Below are 25,912 nucleotides of genomic sequence, written 5' to 3' on the forward strand. Positions count from 1 at the left end.
CTCTTATTTAACACTTTTTGAGAGTTTGCTGCAGGCATAGAAGTGTACTGTATCTTAAAAGTTACACAGAGGGAGTTAAAAATGAATACTGTTTTTATATTTATGAATTTTGCCATTTGCAAGTGGGCAGACTTCTCTGTGAATGATGTGATTAATTGTGCCCTTTTTTTATTGCCTTCACAATTTAGCTTTCCTATTTTTTTAGGTAAATTATCTTGAATTTTTGCAGTTGAACACTGTAACATTTTGAGTTCCAGAATGGGCACCTCTGCCTGCAAAGAACAAATCCAAATTACAGCAGCACTGTTCCCTCTTCTGTAAAGAGGGCATGATAACAGGGGGTCAGAGGGTCATTGTGAGATAATGTCCATGACAACACCCCCCTTAATGCTGGCACATAGTAACAGTAAAAGCTATAACTGGATCCAAGTGTTGCTCCCTTAGTCTGTCATCTACCAAATGGCACAAGTTTACATATTTTTTTGTAGAGCCTAATATACTATGCAAAGAGCATGTACTAAAGTTTGTACTACTGTGTTAAAAGGTTTACTATCCTGAAAGACTGACCATCATATCTTGACCCACATTATATTAAAAGATGAAAGAATGCGGGGCAAGCTTCACTACATTTCCTTAGATAATCCCAAAACAATTTTTTCCTCCCCTGTGTGTAAGAATCCGCACTATTATTATCCTGCTATTTATTTTTCATTTTCTTTTCTCTTCCCCAGGGCTAGTGACTCACCTAAGGGACCCATAAAAGTTAAAAATATGCTGACTCAGAACTCCTGGTGACAACTTTTCTACCTCATAAAGCTAGTTACTTCTCAGGAAATCCCTAAACCCAGAGGAAACTCCTTGATTAAGGAGTAAGTGGGAGGTATGTAAGTGTACAAAAAATTACTCCAAGCTAATACATTTATGGTGTGCAAGAATCTAGACTCTTTGCTAAGTCACATGCCCCAAGGAATGGAAGATAAAATGAAAAAACAAGTGGCAAGAATATGACAATGGGAACTCTTATATACCAACTCTTTAAAATATTTGCAGACTGGCTAGCTAGCAGTAAATCTATTTAGATAGAATCTTTCATCTTCTTTTGATGTAATGGTCAATATAATATATGGCACAATGAATGAATTTGGATATGACTGTGCATATCCGAACTTAGCATATACTTACGGGAAAACAGAACAATTCCCATTGGATAAATAACAGCTGTAAGATAGCCTTAACTTTTTCAAGAAAGGGGAGTTAAATGTCCAGAAATAGACATATACACACAGTAGGATTTTATCAAGAATAAACACTGAGACTTAGAATTCCATTTCAATGCATGGTCTCTGTGCTTGCATGTGATGACAGATTTGATGCACAATCTCTGAGATTGTGGAAAAAAACAGCAAGACTTTTTCTTCTTTTAAAAATATGTCATCCTTGTGAATTTATTTAACTATTACTGACTTGGGTAACAGAAGGATTTGGGGCTAAATCTGTCCTCAGTTTTCTGAGAGAAAATATCAACATTATAGTTATTTTCTAGTGTAAATTTTCTCTGGGGTATTTTTCCTAGTTCGGTCAAACTTGGCAGCCATCCTTATGGAGTAGGGACCACTTTGGATAATAATTATTACAATTTTCAAGTAATTGCTATGGTAAAATCATAACACTAATTGGCTACAGAATCTAGACTACAATGCAAAGTGCGGTTGGGATTTGGTGTGCATATATCGCATTGAAAGACTGAGTGATCGATTCTGGCTAGAAATGCAGTAGAGCAATAGGTGACCAGCACAAGACCCAGCAGAGCAACTGTTATTCTTTTGATTTCCTAATTCAGCTTCTAGCCATTATTACAGTGGGCCTCTATTGTTTGTCTTTAGGTAGGATTATTATAACTGGCTTCTTTTCCATGAAGGGGAAATAATTCTCTGATAGACCAGGCAAGCACCTCTGGCCTTGGTCCCATCTCTCTTTCCCTTTCCCTTTGAGAAGCAAGCCTAGGCCTGGTAAAAATTCATTTGAAAATTAAACAAATGAGTCAGGTTACTATTGGGTAAGACCAGACACAATTTCTCCATGAAGGAAAAGGTTTTAAATGGGTATCACTTTACTCATTGAAGTGTCGCAGCTCAGTTATAAGATGGTGATTTGAAAGAAAAACAATCTTACCTTTTTGACTATTTCTTTTTACTCTAATGTATTTGTGGAATATTGTCTACTTTTAATTTTGTATTGATTATATTTTACTGTATTACTTTTATCCCTAGACTAAGAGCAACTGGTATTATTCAGATCATAAAAATTCTGCAGTGGTTAGTAAACTATAAAGACCAATTATAGCTTACAATTTAAATTCTCCTCCTCCTCCTCCTCCTCTTCCTCCTCCTCCTCCTCCTTCTTCTTCCTGGTGATTATACTGAGTACCAAATCTCTAAAAAGTGGTTTGTTTATAAGAATATCATTTTTTTCTTAATAAATGATTACTAAGATTACTGATGGATCCTCTTTGGCCCAATTATTTTTCCCGAAAGTAAAGGCATTAAAAGAACCATCAGAAAAAAAAAGGAAGAAGGAAGGAAAATTTTTCTACCACCATCTCTGTGGAAACAGAAGGCAACTTCTTAGAGGTTTTTAGAAGCGCTATTTCTGGTTACTGCATGAGAGAATTAGGTTGAATATGTGGGGTAATATTTAAATGCAACCTTGTCAATGCTAACAAAACCTTTTAATAAATGTATAATAAATCAACAGCTTCCAAATCTGCTGTTGAGAAAGGAAGTTCAAATTTACTGAACCCTCATTATTATAGGCTTGAACAGCTTCTCATATAGAAGCAAGATCTGCATGATTATACGTGAGTTGAGTTGGGCTGAATGCTGTTCCCTGGAAGCCTAATTGACAATTTTGTTGCCCTTCTCTGACTATTTAAGAAGAGTTGTGAGGTCAATGGCAATGATACTTCTTTGAGTCATAAATGCCATCCAGCAGGACTTTTTTTTTTTTTAACCTGTTCTTTTAGAAGGCTCTAGTGTCAAATATTTATAAAATAAAATGTTTTACAGGAGAGAAGGAAGCTGACAACACTGCTGACCCACATTTCAGAAGGAAAATGAGAAATACAGGGGTCAGATTCCAGCTAGTGGAAATACAATGAGAACTTATGCTGTAAATGAAGTAGTGAAATCACTCACTGGAACAAGCAATTTTCATAACCAGAATACTTCAGTAAAATGAATTTTATCATATCCTGTGACCTCCTCAAGTTCCCAAACCCAAAGTTTTCAGGGCACATTAGGCTGGCAAAAAAAATGCACAGCAACCTCAGTAAGTGGCAAAATAGTAAGTACCTAAATACCAACTCTCAAAAATTAGCTGAAATAATAAGCCATAATTGATGCTGAGGGGCATTTAGTGTTGTTAATTGATCATTTATTTTCATAGTTTTCTTTTTCTATAAGAAAAATCTTGCAAATAATATCAACAAAATCTCTGAATGATAATAACTTGAAATATTGAAACCCAAAAATTAAACAGAATATCAGAATTAATGTGTTGAATCCAAACATCTAATGATTAAGTGACTGTTAGGCTTAAAAGCCTAACAATCTATTAATTACTAGAAATATTTCAAATACTTGATTTTGTCTTCCAAGGTGTGAGAAAATGTATTTTTGTTGTTTCATTTGAATAGTTCATTATTTGAAAACATTAAGACAATGAGAAATGATGTCAATACTTCCCCATAAATTTTAGAGGCGAAATATCTAGTTGAAAGGCAATTCTTTTTCATAATTATCTGTAGAGTGTCTTATAATTTAAAACATAAATCTTGTTTTATTATTATTAATTGTTCACATTTTCCTAGTTTTTAAAAATGAGAGAAAATGGATATGTTGGTATAAACAGACATAGTTTTCTTTAAGCTGTTTGCATGATTGTTAAAGCAAGCATATATGACGAAAAATGTTTTGAAACTATATAAGTATGAATCTTATAATAAGACACCTTTGAATTGATTATGCTGTTTGATTTTACTGTTGTAACTAAATGAAAACAAATAACTACCTTATAGCTTCTAACTTGTAAATTTAATGAAAAAAAGCTACAATAATCATAAAAACTTGAATAGAGTGAGCACAAATTTCATGGATCACTGTGAAGAATCTAGCTTACTTAAAATATAATACTTGTCATAAACTACATAAGCTTCTGATATATTTAGAACAATACAGGGTGAATATCATCACATTACAATAGACATATTCTTTTCAAGTCTAATAGATTCACTGTTATGCCACTGCTTAATCTCAATGACATATTTTTTAGGATTATCTTTGTATAGGACTTATGTAGAACTTCAAAAACTGTGGCTTAAACTCTGAAATGATAATAAAACTAAGAGTCATAAAAGAAATGGTCAACAAGTTACAGGTTTTGTCTTCTTCTTCTTTCAATTCTGGCTTTTCATTCTGACAGCATTTCCCCAAGTACACTTCTGTGAGTGCTAAAAGAAAAGGTAGTTGATAGGTGATCTTAATTTTTCAGAGGCAATTTGTTGCTGTATTTTTGCTTCTCTATAAGCACACAAACACTACATGATTAACAATAGTACAATAATAAGTTTATTTTGAATTTCATCTTTATAGTCTCATTAGAACCTCAACTTACTTCAGAATTTATACCTAGTGCACGTATTAGCTAAAACTAAAAAATATATAGTCTATACACATTATTTTATTGTTTAAACAGTCCTCATTCATGTTTCATTTCAATAATATTTCCCCAGCTTGTAAAGCTTATGTTACATTGAGCTCCTCTTTAAATTCACAATGCATAAAACTGCCAGGTGGCCTAATAACAGAGTGCATTAACAGATTGAACTATAAATCAGATAGTTGTGCTCATGTACTATAAAAATACCACCAATTTCTTTCAGATTATAGTTTGTACACTGATTCCACAGAGTGATCACAAATGTTTTGGAAAATTTAAAGTGAATGAAGAGGTCATATATCTCAATCTAAAAAGAATATTTTCCTCATTTTTGCCTTAGTGTTATTTTTATCTACCTTTTAGCATTGTTGTGAAATTTAGTATGATAATGAATATAAAACTTGTAACACATGGCCTAGCCAAAAGCTATTATTACTATCAGTTTGAATTCTATTGAGTTTATGCTACAAATGAACTAGTTTTGATTAGTGATTTAATACTATGGTAAATAATCATTCAACATTTATTGAGTTTATACAGTGCATCGTGCACTGTGTTTTTTGTATAAAATGGAGAAGATAGGAAATGTGCATCGAAATTACTTAGTCCACGGATATTTGAATTAGTAGAAAAATAAGGGAATAATCCCCATTGTTTTCCAGCAGGTGGAATTTTTGTAAATTACTTAAATTAAGAATAACTGATTGTGTGTAGAAACCTGGACTTTTAATACCTGGAAAGAAAACAATATTCAACTACTGGACAACCTGATATATGAGTAAGGAAACTGAAAACCAATCAGTCTGCTTATTTATTCATGGCTGTACAGTTCAGTGGCAGCACAACCAGAGCAAGGAAACTGCCAGCACTGTCATAATAACTCCCCTTGGCATAGTGTGCAATGGTTTGCAAACCGTGGGTATAAACTTAATCTATCTTACAGCGATACACCGGTAGAGTTGTCCTGGGGCCCAGTGTTTGTGTCTTTGGCAAAAAGTTTCTATGCGTTCTCTCACTCCCCTGGATCCAGTGTTCCTTCTATAACATCACGGTATTTCTGTGTCCCATGAGTGTTTTTTTTTTTTTTTTTTTTTTTTAATCATCATTTTATTGAGATATATTCACATACCACGCAGTCATACAAAACAAATTGTACTTTCGATTGTTTACAGTACCATTACATAGTTGTACATTCATCACCTAAATCAATCCCTGACACCTTCATTAGCACACACACAAAAATAACAAGAATAATAATTAGAGTGAAAAAGAGCAATTGAAGTAAAAAAGAACACTGGGTACCTTTGTCTGTTTGTTTGCTTCCCCTACTTTTCTACACATCCATCCATAAACTAGACAAAGTGGAGTTTGGTCCTTATGGCATTCCCAATCCCACTGTCACCCCTCATAAGCTACATTTTATACAACTGTCTTCGAGATTCATGGGTTCTGGGTTGTAGTTTAATAGTTTCAGGTATCCACCACCAGCTACCCCAATTCTTTAGAACCTAAAAAAGGTTGTCTAAAGTGTGCGTAAGAGTGCCCACCAGAGTGATCTCTCGGCTCGTTTTGGAATCTCTCTGCCACTGAAGCTTATTTCATTTCCTTTCACATCCCCCTTTTGGTCAAGAAGATGTTCTCCATCCCACGATGCCGGGTCTACATTCCTCCCCGGGAGTCATATTCCACGTTGCCAGGGAGATTCACTTCCCTGGGTGTCTGATCCCACGTAGGGGGGAGGGCAGTGATTTCACCTTTCAAGTTGGCTTAGCCAGAGAGAGAGGGCCACATCTGAGCAACAAAGAGGCATTCAGGAGGAGACTCTTAGGCACAAATACAGGGAGGCCTAGCCTCTCCTTTGCAGCAACCGTCTTCCCAAGGGTAAAACTTATGGTAGAGGGCTCAACCCATCAAACCACCAGTCCCCTATGTCTGTGGTCATGTTAGCAACCATGGTGGTGGGGTAGGCAAATACCCCTGCATTCTCCACAGGCTCCTCAAGGGGGCAATAAATATTTTTTTTTTTTTTTTCCTTGTTTGTCTTTTTTCTTTTCTTTTTTTTTTTTAACTTTCCCTTCTTTTTTAAATCAACTGTATGAAAAAAAAAGTTAAAAAGAAAACAAACATACAATAAAAGAACATTTCAAAGAGACCATAACAAGGGAGTAAGAAAAAGACAACTAACCTAAGATAACTGCTTAACTTCCAACATGTTCCTACTTTACCCCAAGAAAGTTACATAATATAGCAACATTTCAGTGAACTTGTTCCTACTACATCCATCAGAAATTAACAGACCATAGTCATTTCTGGGCATCCCCAGAACGTTAAATAGCTTATCTGTTCTTCTTGGATTATTGTTCCCCCTTCCTTAATTGCTCTCTACTGCTAGTTCCCCTACATTCTACATTATAAACCATTTGTTTTACATTTTTCAAAGTTCACATTAGTGGTAGCATATAATATTTCTCTTTTTGTGCCTGGCTTATTTCGCTCAGCATTATGTCTTCAAGGTTCATCCATGTTGTCATATGTTTCACCAGATCGTTCCTTCTTACTGCCGCGTAGTATTCCATCGTGTGTATATACCACATTTTATTTATCCACTCATCTGTTGAAGGACATTTGGGTTGTTTCCATCTCTTGGCAATTGTGAATAATGCTGCTATGAACATTGGCGTGCAGATATCTGTTCGTGTCACTGCTTTCCGATCTTCCGGGTATATACCGAGAAGTGCAATCGCTGGATCGAATGGTAGCTCTATATCTAGTTTTCTAAGGAACTGCCAGACTGACTTCCAGAGTGGCTGAACCATTATACAGTCCCACCAACAATGAATAAGAGTTCCAATTTCTCCACATCCCCTCCAGCATTTGTAGTTTCCTGTTTGTTTAATGGCAGCCATTCTAACCGGTGTTAGATGGTATCTCATTGTGGTCTTAATTTGCATCTCTCTAATAGCTAGTGAAGCTGAACATTTTTTCATGTGTTTCTTGGCCATTTGTATTTCCTCTTCAGAGAACTGTCTTTTCATATCTTTTGCCCATTTTATAATTGGGCTGTCTGTACTATTGTCATTGAGTTGTAGGATTTCTTTGTATATGCAAGATATCAGTCTTTTGTCAGATACATGGTTTCCAAAAATTTTTTCCCATTGAGTTGGCTGCCTCTTTACCTTTTTGAGAAATTCCTTTGAGGTGCAGAAACTTCTAAGCTTGAGGAGTTCCCATTTATCTATTTTCTCTTTTGTTGCTTGTGCTTTGGGTGTAAAGTCTAGGAAGTGGCCTCCTAATACAAGGTCTTGAAGATGTTTTCCTACATTATCTTCTAGGAGTTTTATGGTACTTTCTTTTATATTGAGATCTTTGGTCCATTTTGAGTTAATTTTTGTGTAGGGGGTGAGGTAGGGGTCCTCTTTCATTCTTTTGGATATGGATATCCAACTCTCCCAGCCCCATTTGTTGAAAAGACCATTATGGCTCAGTTCGGTGACTTTGGGGGCCTTATCAAAGATCAGTCGGCCATAGATCTGAGGGTCTATCTCTGAATTCTCAATTCGATTCCATTGATCTATATGTCTATCTTTGTGCCAGTACCATGCTGTTATGGCAACTGTGGCTTTATAATAAGCTTCAAAGTCAGGGAGTGTAAGTCCTCCCACTTCGTTTTTCTTTTTTAGAGTGTCTTTAGCAATTCGAGGCATCTTCCCTTTCCAAATAAATTTGATAACTAGCTTTTCCAAGTCTGCAAAGTAGGTTGTTGGAATTTTGATTGGGATTGCATTGAATCTGTAGATGAGTTTGGGTAGAATTGACATCTTAATGACATTTAGCCTTCCTATCCATGAACATGGAATATTTTTTCCATCTTTTAAGGTCCCCTTCTATTTCTTTTAGTAGAGTTATGTAGTTTTCTTTGTATAGGTCTTTTACATCTTTGGTTAAGTTTATTCCTAGGTACTTGATTTTTTTAGTTGCTATTGAAAATGGTATCTTTTTCTTGAGTGTCTCTTCAGTTTGTTCATTTCTAGCATATAGAAACATGACTGACTTATGTGCATTAATCTTGTATCCTGCTACTTTGCTAAATTTGTTTATTAGCTCTAGTAGGTGTATCGTCGATTTCTCAGGGTTTTCTAGATATAAGATCATATCATCTGCAAACAATGACAGTTTTACTTCTTCTTTTCCAATTTGGATGCCTTTTATTTCTTTGTCTTGCCGGATTGCCCTGGCTAGCACTTCCAGCACAATGTTGAATAACAGTGGTGACAGCGGGCATCCTTGTCTTGTTCCTGATCTTAGAGGGAAGGCTTTCAGTCTCTCACCATTGAGTACTATGCTGGCTGTGGGTTTTTCATATAATGCTCTTTATCATGTTGAGGAAGTTTCCTTCAATTCCTACCTTTTGAAGTGTTTTTATCAAAAAGGGATGTTGGATTTTGTCAAATGCTTTTTCAGCATCTATTGAGATGATCAATTGATCTTTCCCTTTCGAGTTTTTAATGTGTTGTAATACATTGATTGTTTTTCTTATGTTGAACCATCCTTGCATGCCTGGAATGAACCCCACTTGGTCATGGTGTATGATTTTTTTAATGTGTCTTTGGATTCGATTTGCAAGTATTTTGTTGAGGATTTTTGCATCTATATTCATTAGGGAGATTGGCCGGTAGTTTTCCTTTTTTGTAGCATCTTTGCCTGGTTTTGGTATTAGATTGATGTTAGCTTCATAAAATGAGTTAGGTAGTGTTCCATTTTTTTCAATGTTTTGAAAGAGTTTGAGTAAGATTGGTGTCAGTTCTTTCTGGAAAGTTTGGTAGAATTCCCCTGTGAAGCCATCTGGCCCTGGGCATTTATTTGTGGGAAGATTTTTGATGACTGATTGGATCTCTTTGCTTGTGATGGGTTGGTTGAGGTCTTCTATTTCTTCTCTGGTCAGTCTAGGTTGTTCATATGTTTCCAGGAAATTGTCCATTTCTTCTACATTATCCAGTTTGTTGCCATACAGTTGTTCATAATATCCTCTTATAATTTTTTTAATTTCTTCAGGATCTGCAGTTATGTCACCTTTTTCATTCATTATTTTGTTTATATGGGTCTTCTCTCTTTTTGATTTTGTCAGTCTAGCTAGGGGCTTGTCAATCTTGTTGATCTTCTCAAAGAACCAACTTTTGGTGATATTTATCCTCTCTATTGTTTTTTTGTTCTCTATGTCATTTATTTCTGCTTTAATCCTTGTTATTTCTTTTCTTGTACTTGGTTTAGGATTGGTTTGCTGTTCATTTTCTAGCTTCTTCAGTTGATCCATTAGTTCTTTGATTTTGGCTCTTTCTTCCTTTTTAATATATGCGTTTAGTGCTATAAATTTCCCCCTTAGCACTGCTTTTGCTGCATCCCATAGGTTTTGGTATGTTGTGTTCTCATTTTCATTCGTCTCTATATATTTAGCAATTTCTCTTGCTATTTCTTCTTTAACCCACTGATTGTTTAGGAGTGTGTTGTTTAACCTCCAGGTATTTGTGAATTTTCTAAGCCTCTGATGGTTATTGACTTCTAATTGTATTCCATTGTGGTCAGAGAATGTGCTTTGAATAATTTCAATCTTTTTAAATTTATTGAGGCTTGTTTTATGTCCCAGCATATGATCTATTCTGGAGAATGTTCCGTGAGCACTAGAAAAGTATGTGTATCCTGGTGATTTGGGATGTAATGTCCTGTAGATGTCTGTTAAATCTAATTCATTTATCAGATTGTTTAGGTTTTCAATTTCCTTATTGGTCTTCTGTCTGGTTGATCTATCTATAGGAGAGAGTGATGTGTTGAAGTCTCCCACAATTATTGTGGAAACATCAATTGCTTCCTTTAGTTTTGCCAATGTTTCTCTCATGTATTTTGTGGCACCTTGGTTGGGTGCATAGACATTTACGATTGTTATTTCTTCTTGCTGAATTGCCCCTTTTATTAGTATGTAGTGGCCTTCTTTGTCTCTCAAAACATCCCTGCATTTGAAGTCTATTTTATCTGAGATTAATATTGCTACACCTGCTTTCTTTTGGCTGTAGCTTGCATGAAATATTTTTTTCCATCCTTTCACTTTCAGTTTCTTTGTGTCCCTGTGTCTAAGATGAGTCTCTTGTATGCAACATATTGATGGTTCATTTTTTTGATCCATTCTGCGAATCTATATCTTTTAATTGGGGAGTTTAATCCATTTACATTCAACGTTAAAACCGTGAAGGCATTTCTTGAATCGGCCATCTTATCCTTTGGATTATGTTTGCCATATTTTTCCCTCTCTCTATTAATATCCTTTATTGTACCCATACTGAATCTCTTTAGTACTGAACCTTTCTCCAGGTCTCTCTGTCCTGTCTTTGTTTCTCTGTCTGTAGGGCTCCCTTTAGTATCTCCAGTAGGGCAGGTCTCTTGTTAGCAAATTCTCTCAGCATTTCTTTGTCTGTGAAAAATTTAAGCTCTCCCTCAAATTTGAAGGAGAGCTTTGCTGGATAAAGTATTCTTGGCTGGAAATTCCTCTCACTCAGAATTTTAAATATATCGTGCCACTGCCTTCTTGCCTCCATGGTGGCTGCTGAGTAGTCACTACTTAGTCTTATGCTGTTTCCTTTGTATGTGGTGAATTGCTTTTCTCTTGCTGCTTTCAGAACTTGCTCCTTCTCTTCTATGTTTGACAGTGTGATCAGTATATGTCTCGGAGTGGGTTTTTTTGGATTTATTCTATTTGGAGTTCGCTGAGCATTTATGATTTGTGTATTTATGTTGTTTAGAAGATTTGGGAAGTTTTCCCCAACAATTTCTTTGAATACTCTTCCTAGACCTTTACCCTTTTCTTCCCCTTCTGGGACACCAATGAGTCTTATATTCGGACGTTTCATATTATCTATCATATCCCTGAGGTCCATTTCGAGTTTTTCAATTTTTTTCCCCATTCTTTCTTTTATGCTTTCATTTTCCATTCTGTCATCTTCCAGGTCACTGATTCGTTGTTCAACTTCCTCTAGTCTTGTACTATGAGTGTCCAGAATCTTTTTAATTTGGTCAACAGTTTCTTTAATTTCCATAAGATCATCCATTTTTTTATTTAGTCTTGCAATGTCTTCTTTATGCTCTTCTAGGGTCTTCTTGATTTCCTTCATATCCCGTACTAGGGTCTCATTGTTCATCTTTAGTTCTTTGAGTAGCTGCTCTAGGTGGTGTGTCTCTTCTGGTCTTTTGATTTGGGTGCTTGGGCTTGGGTTATCCATATCGTCTGGTTTTTTCATATGCTTTATAATTTTCTGTTGTTTTTGGCCTCGTGGCATTTGCTGAACTTGATAGGGTTCTTTTAGGGTTTGTAGACCAGTTGAAGTCCTTATCTCTAATTTATCAGATCTACAGCTTCGTGGAGTACACTTTCTCTAACTAACCAGCAGGTGGCGTCCACGAGCCACCTGTTCTCCACAAGCCAGATCTCCCCTGCTTAGCCTTTTTGGTGAGTGGGGGAGTGAGTCTTGCGGGGCCCAATTGGTGTACCAAGCTTGCGTGTGTAGTTGGTGTTGCCTGCCCTGTATGTGGGGCGTGTTTCTGGGCAGTCGGGGAGGTGGGGGTGGCCCTAACAATCAAATCTCCCTGATGATCCTAGAGTTTTAAAGCTGCTGCAATAGTCTAATCCTTCAGTTCAGTCCTGCCACAGTTTGTCTCTGCCACTGACCCACAAGTCTTTGGTATTGGCGTATGGCTCCTGAGACTTGCAAGTGGGCCCCTCTTCCAGGCTGTGCATCCCGGGTCCTCTGTTGAGGGATGACTGTGCTATGTCACAGGTGAGTGCCGTCCCCCCAGGGCAGTTCTGGGCTGCTGGGCTGTGTAGGGAGGCTCCCAGTCTGCTCAAATGATGGCTGAATGGGGCTTTGTTAATTCACACTGCTCCACCTTCCCAGCTCTGGGACCTTCAGCTGAGGTTGCAGGGAAGGCTAATGTCCACGCCCAGTTTTGTGGTGTGTGCCTGTTATTTGAAGCACTTCCGTCACACTGGGTTGTCTGGGGCAGCTCTGGGCTATGGGGCTGGCGATGGGCAGGAGTGTTTCCTGTCCACCAGGATGGTGGCTGTGAGCGGACACCCCCCTTTTCTTGGGAAGTTGTGTTGTTTAGTGAATTTTCTCAGCCACTGGAATATTGCCTTTTGTCTCAGAGCTCTCTTAGTTCTGCTCTTGACTTGACGTGCCCAAATTTCAATTCTTTGAAGCTTTCTGTATTGAGCTTCTTAGAGTAATTGTTTTAGAAAAAGCAAAAAGGATTTAAAAAAAAAAAAAAAAAAAAAAAAAAAACGGCCCTCCTCAGAGATCTAATGGGTTATTGAAATGCTAATAGACAAAGCAACCAGGGCCATTAAGGAAAGATGCACAGGGCAGAGAGATCAGCTTTGCTTTGGGATTTGCATATGCGCCTCGAGGCCTGATCTCCGCCCTTCCCCTTTCTGTGTTCACCAGAACTCGAAAAATCCTCTGCTTTTATTTTGGAGTTTTTCGTGTTGTTTTTTTTCTATGTCTGTCTCCTCTCTGCTGGGCTGGCTGCTCTCAGAGTCTCTGGTGTCTGGTCTCAGTCTATCTATGGTTGGAGTTTGAATTAGTAGAATGAGTTTCCGATAAGAGCAGCCACTGCAATTCTCCCTTCTCCTTCCCGGAGCTGACAGCCCCTCCTCCCCCGGGACTGAGCCTGGCAGGGAGGGGCGCGGGTCCCCTGGCCGCAAAAACTTACAGATTTCGCTGATCTCAGCAGTTCCACGTTTTCATGAGTGTTGTATGAAGTATGCCCAAAGACAGATTGCTCTGTGGTGTCCAGTCTACGCAGTTCCTGGCTTTTTACCTACTTTCCTGGAGGAGTAACTAAAACATACAGCTCACCAGTCTGCCATCTTGCCCCGCCCTCTCCATGAGTGTTTTCATGTTAACAGAATTTTTCCAGACTAGCAGAAGCAAATAGAATTAGATTCAATTGAAAATTGAAGTAAATGTAGCACAATTGAATATATACATGAAGTACACATGGCTAGCAAAAGTAAAGTCAATAATATTATACCCTTATCTGTGAAGTATATTTCAGAGGCAGAACAAAGACTATTTAGAAAAGCTTTCCAAAATGGTTAATTTTAAAAATTTGTTGATTCATCAGCAAGATGGGTCCAAGGAACAGGTTCATGTCAGAGATGGTGGGTTAATGAAAACCAAGCAGCATACAAATTAAAATGAGAATGCCAAAGCAGTAAGAGAAAACATGCTGAGATAAGTTAGCATTTTAGGAGTGAGTGGAATTTTATATCAGATTTTATAGTATTCATAAGCAGAAGGGGGATGTCATATTTTGGTTAAATAATGGGCTCTTGCTTGCATTCCATGTCCTTTGCATGTTTGTGGGGCCCTCACTATGGATTCAGGGTGATGTCAGCAGCAGGTGGAAGATGATGCTGGGAAGTCTTACACCAGCAATTAAACACTCTGGTCCAGAAATGACTCATGTCACTTCCACCTATAACACATTGGCCAGCAGTAATAGACACACCCAAGTGCAAAGGGAATAGGGAAATATGATGTTCTCAGGTGCCTAGAAGAGGAAGATACCATGAGCAGGCATTAGAAGACTCCACCACAAGTATTATTAAAATAAATTTATCCTCCATAACAGTACTTCCTGGTGGCTCTTGTAGACATTTTGGAAGCCTAATCATTATCAAATATTGAGTAAATTACTGTCTGCAGAGCATTGGGTTTGGTACTCTGAGGAAGGGAGAGATGGGGAAAATGGTTCTCACTCTCTGGCCTTCATACTCTACAGCAGGGTTTCTCAACCCTGGCACTATTGGCATTTGGGGCAAGATGATTCTGTGCATTGTAGGATATTCAGCAGCACCCTAGGTGCTGGTAGCACTCCCTCCTTACCCAGTTTGTTTGTTTTTAATTCAGTTTTATTGAGATATATTCACATACCATTCAATCACCCATGGTGTACGATCAACTGTTCACAGTACATAGTTGTGCATTCATCACCAGGATCAACTTTTGAACATCTTTCTTACTCAAAAAAAAAAAAAAAAAAAAAAAAAAAAAGAAAGAAAGAAAGAAAGAAAAGTAAAAAAGAACACCCCAAACATTCCATCTCCCCATCCCACCCTATTTTTCATTAGTTTTTGTCCCCATTTTTCTATTCATCTGCCCATACACTGGATGAAGGGAGTGGACACATAGTCACACAGTGTAAACTTTATAGTAATGTGATCATCTTCAAGAATCAAGGCTACTGGGTTGCAGTTCAACAGTTTCAAGTATTTCCTTCTAGCTATTCCAATACACTAAAAACGAAAAAGGGATATCTATATAGAATATAAGAATGTCCTCCAGAATGACCTCTTGACTCCATTTGAAATCTCTCAGCCACTGAAACTTTATTTTGTTTCATTTCACTTCCCCCTTTCAGTCAAGAAGATTTTCTCTATCCCATGATGCCGGGTCCAAATTCATCCCTGGGAGTCAGGCCCCACATAGCCGGGAGGGCAGTGAGTTCACCAGCTGAGTGGGCTTAGAGAGAGAGAGGGCTACATCTGAGCAACAAAGAGGTTTTCTGGGAGTGACCCATAGGCACAATCATAAGTAGGCTTAGCCTCTCTTTTGCAGTAGCAAGCTGCATTAGGGCAAGCCCAAGATCGAGGCCTTGGCCTACTAAATTGTTAGTCTTCAATGTTTGTGAGAATATCAGTAATAACCCAGGTGGGTAAGTCCAACATTTCTGCATTTTTTTCCCCAGTTCCTCAGGGGGGCCTGCAAATATATTTTTATTCTTTGCCCAACTTACTTTGGGATGTATTGGGATTTCACACTAACCTGTACAAACTTACCAGATCTCACTTCCTATTCAAAGTTCCATGTAATTAATGGTGTTTGAATAAACTGACCATACAAGTTAAATTTAGTGTGCTGCAGAAAATATAGATCCTGCACCAAATAAACATCTCTTCCATTGGTCTCACACAGAAGTTGAAGTTTTAAAGCACAGTCAATATCATCCTTTACCCTTTGGCCTGATGTACCTTAGTCATAACCAGATCCACTTCTTTCATATCTCTAATTGAAGTCTGAACGCTTTTCCAGCTTTTTTAACAGTTGCTGTATGAGCCTACCCAGTTTTGACATCCCAAACTGTCTCCAGACATGGCCAAATGTCCCCTACAGAGACATAGTGCATACTCAAGAGAGAAGTAAATATAAAAGCCAACCAGGGATAAGCACTAGATGTTTAGAAAATGCACTTTGGTAGTTTGGGCAAGGAGAGAGAATTTTTCTTGGGAGAGTTTGAGGAAGACTTTTGTAAATGTAAGATTGGCTGAGGACTTTGAAGAAAGGGTCCATTTTTGACAGGATATAGGGGAAGGAGTCAGGCCAAGTAGGTAAAAGAGTGGAAGCAAAATCTTAAAAATAGAATACAACCAGGATGGTTTCAGAGAATAGTGTGAGATACGGTGAAGAGAACTACCTGAAATTACCTTTGGTTATAGATAATTCATGAAAAGGTAAATCCATGTACAGATAATAAAAAATAATTACACTTGACTTTTTCTTACATATCTTAGAGAACTAAATGAAATATTGATTTCCATTTATTGGTAAAATAGGGATCAGTTGTAGAGGGTTTAGAGTAGGTATACACAATATGACTAAAAGTTTAGAAAATAAAATCCACGAATTTAAATTTAGAGGAAAAGAGGTATTTTAAGAGACAAAAGGTAGGGAAAATTTTGTGATGTGTCTTCAAGAGCTTAAAAGATACGGCAATGAAAGCAGAACTCACCAAACATTCTCTCTGTTCCCCTGTGCTTTGCAGCCCTCTGCAGGTTGGAGGACCATGTGACTTGGCCATGTGACCTGGACGTGGGAAGTGTTGTGCGAAAGCATGAAGAGCTAATGTGTGACCCCATGATTGGCTCTTCCCTTGCTAAAGCAACCTAGGAAACCAGGTATTCTAGAAGTGCAGCCACACAATAAGGTTGCTTTTCTGAGCCTGGATCTCTGAGTTATTTTGTGGAGCAGTCTCCCAGTCAATCCACATTGCACATTATTTTTCTGCTGTGAAGGAGAAATGCACTTTTGCTGTCTTTTGCCTCTACTGCTTGGGAGATTGTGTTTTTACCACAGCACGTATTAGTTTATCCCAACTCAGACAAAGCGTTCTGTAAAGAGGGTTCTTGTCAGCACTGAGGATAAAGTAAGTGCAAATGGAAGTTAAGAGAGATTCTAAAGTAGGGGAGGTAATAAAGTCACCAAGTCTGTAACACAAGAATGGAAAAAAATCTTCATTTAAATTCAGTTTTTGAAGTTTCATCTTAGGCAAAGGTTAAGTATTGAAATAGGTAACTCTTTGAGATCACCTTTTTGCCCTAAGTTCTAAGTTTGGTCCTTAATCTTCTTTTCTAAGTTTATTTCCTTCAGGTCACTCATGTGAGGCACCTTCTCCAATTGATCATATTTCATACCTCTTTCACTCTTAAAATCCCTTCTCATTATCCTTACTTATCTAAGGCCTGCCTACCTTTCAAGGCTCAACTCCAACCACTCCTACATGAGACATTTTCAGACCCCTACTTAATGTAGCTTTTCTTCTGGACCTCCTGTTTTTAAGATATAATAATTTTGTGCCTGTGAGAATCATTTTATCTCTTGCTTAGCCTGTATTTCTCTTAATTTCCATGTCATCTCCAGAAATGTATTATAAATTCCTGAGAGACAGAGATCCACCTGTTTATATCCCCACAGCGCCAGATAAAATGTTTTACACATAATAGATACTTAATAAAGATATGTTTGCTACTGCCCTGTGGTTCTAACTCTTAACTATCCAATTTATATTCTATTTTTAAATTAACAATATTCAATCCCTTGTGTTATCGGCATAGGCTAAGGTTATATCTAACTTCTGCTTCAAACAGCGGGTCAGAAAGACCTTTTTTTCAAGTATCATCACTTCTATGCAGATGCAATTGAAATACATATAATCTGGATGATTTGACACTTGTTTGCTCTTTATGCTATAACTTTCCCTCTTCAAAGAAAATTATTCTTTATTTCTACTTTTAATATAAGTGTCCGAACACTCTTACCTTCTTTGTATTCACTGTCAGAGTGTATTAAGGAAAACATTAATAACAAGAATCCTCTAAGAGGGGAGATTGAAGATTCATGGAGAGGCTGGAACACTAGAATATAAAAGAAAGAACCCTGGATGGAGAACAATGTAGTTACTGTGCGATCTATTGTATTGTGTGATGTATCAGAGAATAATTAGAATTCTCTGCCAACCATCAGAACAATTGTGGCAGGCCAAACCACTACCCTCTCTGCCTCCAAACAAAGGGGTTTTCAGAAGCCAAAAGATACTTGCCACCCACCACTAGCACCATGGGTAAGAAGAAGAGAAAAGTTAGAACATGTCAAAAGAAGTAATCTATTTACAATGTTTGCTTTTGCCCTAACTCTTCAAGTGCCCACAAGGTTCATCTAGATTTATGTCTCCTACACAGTCTTTATCAGTACTAATTTTAGCAACCCAAATGTAGGTAAATCCTAAACCTTTTTGCCTGAAAGTCCAGGTGTTATTGAATACAACAATATAAGAATAATCACCCGCTAGTAGCTTCTTGTCCAAAAATGTAGTTCAGTGACTGGAAATATTTTTCCTGGATGTTTTCATTGGCTTTAATTTTTTTTCTTCCAGCTATTTTTAAGGCAAGAAATTTCTAGATTTCTTGATTGGTGCCAGAAGTTATTGCATATCTGAATCCATCTAAATGTGAGCATCATATATTTAACTTCCTATATTCATCAAAAAGGAGAAAAAAAAGACAACAGCATACACTCTGAAAATGACACGCCACTACAGTTTAATAGTTGTAAGAAGTCAGGTGTTAGCAGATGCTGCTGTAGAGATAATCTAGAAATAAATTCTCTATCAATAAAATATTCAAAAAATTTCCTAATAGTTAAAAAATGTTCATGTTAATTATCCTTCACCTGAACCTACTTCTGATGGTAAATAAAAGAATATGTGTGAAAGGATTAATGGGGAAACATTTATTATTCTGAACTGTCAAAATCTTATGAGTTTTTACATGAGGAAAAACAAATGAATGTCAACCTTGCAAGGTGTTAAAAATGGGGTGGTATTGGGGAAAAAATACAATCAATGCAAACTAGAAACTATAATCAACAGAAACATGGTATTATGCTTCCTTTAATGTAACAAAGGCAATATACCAAAGCTAAATGCCTGTAAGAAGGGGACATAAGGGAGGGGTATGGGACTCTTGGCATTGGTGATGTTGTCTGACTCTTTTATTTTACTTTAGTTTAATTCTTTCCTTTTGTTGCTTTTTAGCTGTCATTTTTTTTCTTTCTTTTCCTTTTTCTTTTGTCTCTCTAGCTTCTTTGACTCTTCCTCCTTCTTTGTGGAAGAAATGGTGATGTTCTTATATAGATAGTGGTGATGGTGGTGAATACATAAATACATGATTATACAGGGAACCATCAATTGTTTTACTTAGGACGGAATGTATGGTGTGTGAACCAAACCATCTTAAAAAAAAAAAAAAAACAAAAAAAAAAACGAGTTGATGAAGAACCTTGAGGGCACTATATTGAGTGAAATAACTCAAACATATTGTAAGGACATATTGTATGGTCCCACTGACATGAGCTAATTGTAATATGTAAAGTCATAGACATGAAATATAAGTTACCAGGTATAGAACTAGGCTAAAGAATGAGAAGTGGTTGCTTATTATGAACAGAATGTTTAACTAGATTGAACTTAAGTGTTTGGAAATGGACAGATGTGATGGTAGCATGTTACTGTAAGAATAACTAACAGTGCTGAATGGTGTGTGAATGTTGGAAGTTAAAATATGGGAATGCATAAAACAGTGAATCTTATGGTGGACAATGTCCATGATTAACTGTACAAATATTAGAAATCTCTTTCATGAACTAGAACAAATGTATGACACTATAATTAGAAGTTAATAATAGAGAAGTAGATGGGGGAAAATATACCTATTGCAAACTATGTACTACAGTTAGTAGTATTTTAAAATTCTTTCATCAACAGTAACAATTGTACTATACCAATACTATGAGTCAATAATGGGGGGGTTAGTGTTAGGGGTATGGGAGGATTCAAGTTTTTTTTTGTCTTTATTTCTTTTCTGGAGTAATGAAAATGTTCTAAGAATTGAAAAAAAAATAATTGTGGTGATGGATACTCAGCTGTATGATGGTACAGTGGGCAACTGATTGTGTGCTTTGGATCTTTGGATGATTGTATGGTATATGAACAATCTCAGTAAAATTACAAAAAAAAAAAAAGAATTATACACCATGAAAAAAAAATCTTATAGAAACTATATTTTCAAGCATGAAATTAAACGTGAGGTTCTTTGTATATTAGAAGTCCAGATTTTACATTTATTTTCTTGGGAATAAGGTCAAAGCCACTATTTAAACTATGCCAAAGTATGATATAGTGGCAAGCTCTTTGAGTTTAAGAAAGAGAACAAGAGAATTCTCATCCTATATGTGCTACGTCTTAACCTCATGACTATGGGTCATTTCTTTGGATGTGCTTTCTCAGTTTTCTCATCTGTGTGGTTTTCCCTGAAAAATTCAAGGTTGAACAAAAGTTGAAGCAAAACAAAATAAGAGGCCAACATTCATTTTTGGATTTTGAATAATGATGGCATAAAAATAGTACTGTACCCTTGATTCTTGGGAATCACCTCAAAAAGAATAAGGATGACAAGGAGCTGGAAGGAAAAAAAAAAAACAGCCTCCATCTTTGGTGTAATTAGAAGACCGCTGGAATGCAGACCATGGTATATGTGAATAGCTATCAGATACAGAGAAGGGCAAATAGGAGTTGGATGAAGCCAACAGGGTTAGCATATTCTGAGTGGCAAAAGCAATGTTCTCTTATTTGGAAAAATAGGAATAGGGTCTCGAGCTGGTCCTAGCTGTTTCCTGAGACTCAGTCTGATACCAGGGAAAATCGGGGAATGTGGGTCTAATAGAGAAACCACACAAACTTGTCATTTTTGCTATTAGTGAGGCAGAACACAGGAAAGAGACTATTTTGTGATTTACCCTGAAGCTATCAATCTTTGTTGCTTAGAAGAAAATAAAAAGGAATTTGTTTATATATACTGCCTTGTGTCATTAGGAGAAACACTTCTAATGCTTGGAACATGGCTCTGATCACCCCCAATCACCAATACAAGCTTCATTCAAATAGTAAGTTTAGGAAGAATTCACCTCATTAATATGTGAATAGTTATGTAAAAGAATAGTACAAAACCCATATGAAGATACTGTAAGGGAAATTAAAAAATGAAAAGAAACAGCAAAAACAAACAGTAGATGAACAACTCTCATCAGAAATATTTGGCATAGCACATATGAAAATTATGATTAAACTAAGTGACCAAAAAAAGCCAAGCAAATTATCCTTATAAAGTACGATTTCAAAGAATAGAACAAGGGGGTGGGGGACAGAGCAAGCTACCAGAATTAAATGAAGCAGGAGCTGTCAGAGCTCAGAAAAAAAGTAGAAGAGAAAACAAAACAACCACAAAAATGAAGCTCATATTAGAAGCAGTATAAAGGAGATCAGTCATTGCCGAAACCACAGCATGGGATGTGGAGATCAAGTTTGATGCAATGTGAATGAACCAGGAGTTAAAAGCAATTAGAGAAATGAAAGATAGGAAATGCAGACAGAGGAGATCTAATATATGCATAATTAGTATCCCTCAGGAAGAGAACTGAGATGTTATTATAGAACGTAGAAATAATAATACTTCAGTAATGCTTCCTAGAAATAATGCCAAGCCATAGATGCCCAAAAAATGAATGAAGAAACTACTGAAAAATATCTGGTAGTTATTTGTGAATGTATAAAATGTAGGACTACAGTCTAAGGCAAATGTGGGGTTAGGAGTTAAAAATAGACGGTTAAAGTTATAAATACTGAACAACATAGATATGATATAACCAACAAAAGTTGGGAAGGGGAGGAAAGGAATGGAGCAGTAATGTAAGTATGCTGACTTTTTTTATCTTTGGCAACCTGTGATCAAAAGATTTCATTAAGGCTGAAAAATAAAGTAATGGACATATAAGTATATTTAAGCATATAAAGAACAACAAAAATATAATAGTCAATTAACAACTGATGTTAGAGTGGAGGGAAGAGAGAATAAAGAAGTGGAAATTTACTAATACCTTCATTGCTTGTAATAGGTAATCAGTAGAAGAAATAGTGGGTGTTCTAGTTTGTTAATGCTGCTGGAATGCAAAACACTAGAAATGGATTGGCTTTTATAAAGGGGGTTTATTTGATTACACAGTTACAGTCTGAAGGCCATAAAGTGTCCAAGGTAATGCATCAACAATAGGATACCTTCACTGGAGGATGGCCAATGGCGTCCGGAAAACCTCTGTTAGCTGGGAAGGCATGTTGCTGGTGTCTACTCCAAGTTCTGGTTTCAAAATGGCTTTCTCCCAGGATGTTCCTGTCTAGGCCACAGCTCCTCTTCAGAATGTCACTCTTCGTTGCTCTTGCTTGGAGCATCTTCTCTTAGCTTCTCCGGAGCAAGAGTCAGCTTTCAACAGCCATCTTCAAACTGTCTCTCATCTGTAGCTACTCTCTCAGCTTCCAGTGTTCTTCAAAGTGTCCCTCTTAGCTGTGGCAAGCTCACTCCTTCTGTCTGAGCTTATGTAGTGCTCTAGTAAACTAATCAAGGCCCATGCTGAATTGGTGGGGCCACACCTCCATGGACATTATCCAGTGAAAGATCTCTCCCTCAGTTGAGTGATCACGTCTCTACAGAAACATCCAATCAAAAGTCTCCAACCCAATCAACACCAATACATTTTCTGCCCACACAAGACTGCATCAAAGATAATGGTATCTGGGGGGACATAATACATCCAAACCAGCACAGTGGGTTAAAGCACTTAAAACGAGAACCACGAGAAAAAATATATATAAATTATCTAGTTCCTTAGAAGAAACCCAGACACTCACAAAGAAACTGCTGGGAAAGTCAGGGACACAGTTAGTGATCATCTCCCAGCCCTCTCCAACCCCATCTCCTTTTCAATTGTGTGCAGATGTTTCAGCGTATTTCCATGCCACAGCCTGGTGGGAGATATTATGTCTACTGGAAAGACCTGACCGGACACTAAACCTGGAAACCAGGACCAAGCGCTCCAGCTGCTTATCAGGGCGGGAACTCTCCATGGCAGGGCCCCCTCCTCCTAGGTTGTATAAATACGCCACCCTCGGGCAGCACAGACTTGTCTCTCCTCTCCGAGGTGAGGTGGGAGGTATGGAGCCTCCATCCACCGACCCTGACCCAAGCAGTTGGCCTCACCGAGCCACCGTCCATGACGGGATCTCTTCACCTTCTCTTCTGGACACTTTGTGCTATATAAGTAATAAGGTGGTCATTTGCTGAAAGTTTCTGTCGTATCTGAGCCTATATTCCCGTGTCGTACCATACAGTAACTTGCTCCACAGAAGCACAGAGCACAGAGTGAAATATTAAATACATGCATTAAAAAGAAAACCTTAAACTGCACACACACATTCAACACATACACACTAATTTGCCCTATGAACAAAATCATAGAAACTTGGGGTGTTCTTCTGACAGTCCAGAAGGGAGGAATTAGGCTAGGACCAGGTTTTAGAGACTCTTAGAAGAGTTTATATAGATGTAAGAGAGTAGAGGAATATCTCCAAGGAATAGTATGGCTTGTACCAAAGAAAACAATAGACAGGGTGAAATTCCTTGTGAAACAGACAGTCGTGAGACTTTAAAACCAGCATTTTTTAATATCTTTCCCCCTCATTAGTTATCCCTGTACTTTTAGTAATTTTTTTGTAATGTGCAACAGTGAACTATGAGGAAAAGAGGAAGAGAAGGCAGAACTTGACTAAGATTTGTAGCCAGACAGTAGATCACCACTCAGGGGTAGGGGAACAGTATTTGGAAATCAGGTATTCCTTGGAGTGGGAAATTGGAGTAGAAGGGGACCAGGGCAACATAAAACAACTGGGAATAATCAGACATATTGGGGGTGGGCCTCAGATATCCTGCTGGGATAGATATTTCAGGAGTTTAATTTTTATACTAAAAGCAAGAACAAGCCTTAAAAGATTGGAGGGTGAAGAAACTCTCATTCAGACGTTAAAAAAAAAAGAATAGTAAGGGGGGAATTATAAGGAATTCTGGCTGGAAAGGAGTAGCCTTCTTCTACTGGAAAGGAAGATGGAAGGCACTTCTTGGAACTTGAAAAAAGAAAAGAATGTGGAGGAATGAAGAGTTAGCCTGACTGATAACGTCCAAGAGAAACTGAAGCAAATGAGAAGGGAGCTGGCACCCGCCCGTCTGCTGGAAATGGGACGGACTTAACAAAAGCCAGGTTCTCACTGCCCATAGTGTGGGGGAGGATTTATCCTCTGTATTAAATGAGCTATATTTCAGTGCTCCAAATGAGACCTCTAAATGCATATTCTTTCAGAAACCTCATTACACATAGGTTGGAAATTTAACTACCATGAGGAGTCTTCCGATTAAATGGAAAAGAACTTTTCTAAAAAGTCAAATTCTCTTCATCATAGTGTTTCAATGGAAAAAAACACCGTTTCTTGCCAATGCACCTTTGTGACACAACCTGCTCATAAATTAAGGATTCTCTGTATATACGAATGTGTTTGAGGTTGAGTTAGCAAGTTACATGAGCGCAACTCAGAAGATCGAGGTTTTAGGCCTTCTACTGCCATGACTTTGGATGAATTGCCTTGTTTTTCAGAATCTTGATTTTTCTATCTCTAAAGTGGGAGTAATGATTGAAACTGTCAATTTCTTAGGACTGAGAAATTTATCATATGTTAAAGTGTCTCAAGTCCTTCACACTTGTTTTAACTTTTTTTTTTTTTTTTTTAATTCTGGGAGGACATTTTCTAACCAAAATTATCTGGATTAATATATCTGAGGAATGTAAAAAAATCTTCTGTCAAAATTTGACTGATTTCTATTAGTTCTTATTTTTATGACACACCTCTATAAGGGAATATAGTAAAGGAAATTCTTGACTCTAAACAAGACCTGCAATGTGTTGTGTTGTTGCATTTGTATAAATGAGAAGCAGTTTTCACAGTCTAATTACACCTTTGATGTTTTTAATAACAAATGTCAACAAATGCGGCATTAACAGTATGAAGTCATTCAGCCTTTTGGAATCTTGGGGTAATGCTAGACTGCTGGAAAGAACAACACAGAATCTATGAAATTTAGGATCAGATGAGGCTAACAAAGAAGGAACTGAAGGAGTCACCTTGCTAGACACTGTGTTCATGGGCAGACTACAATGATTTATATTAATTTCTATTTTAATCACTTAAACAGAATTGAGAAAAACATTTACATTCAGAGTCAAAATCATACCCAATTCCCACTATTTCACACAATTTGGGATTCATTGAAAATTTTTTAAAAAAAGAAAAAGGAATTAGAGGCAAAACTCAATAAATAAAAAATCAGAGTGATAGCTATTCAAATTAAATAGCAGAAGAGAAATCTGGCTTTGGTTGATTTTATGTTTCAATTTGAAGTCAAAACCCACAAAAATAGCAATGTTCATATGATGACCTTTTGATCTACACTTTCTTTTCTTTTGGTTATTTTTCACCAAATAAAGGTTTGATGTCTAGCCCTCAGCATAGGCATTTATTCAGCTTCATTTAAAGTCTTATTATGTCCAGCTCTTTTGTCAATAGAGCATTTGGAAAGCAGATTTCACAGGATTGTGCACAATACCCTTCCTACTGCTGATGTCTGGGCAGAAATTGGGATATTGGTGTCAGATTGTTCCTATTGATCCACGTTTGTTTCTTTTTTTGAACGAAGCATCGGAGGTATCTATGCTTTTATTTATTAACTCTGTCTCCTCGGTCAGGATGGCAGGAGGTGGTAAGTCAGATGACAGAACTGATCTCTAGCTCCTAAAGTCTAGTAACCAATCATCAGTAATCTAATATTTAGTGGGACACAACCAGAAGAGGATTTTGAAATCTCTGTTGCAAGGGAAGTAAACTC

Source organism: Choloepus didactylus, chromosome 12, assembly GCF_015220235.1.
Source record: "Choloepus didactylus isolate mChoDid1 chromosome 12, mChoDid1.pri, whole genome shotgun sequence".
Lineage (NCBI taxonomy): Eukaryota > Metazoa > Chordata > Mammalia > Pilosa > Megalonychidae > Choloepus > Choloepus didactylus.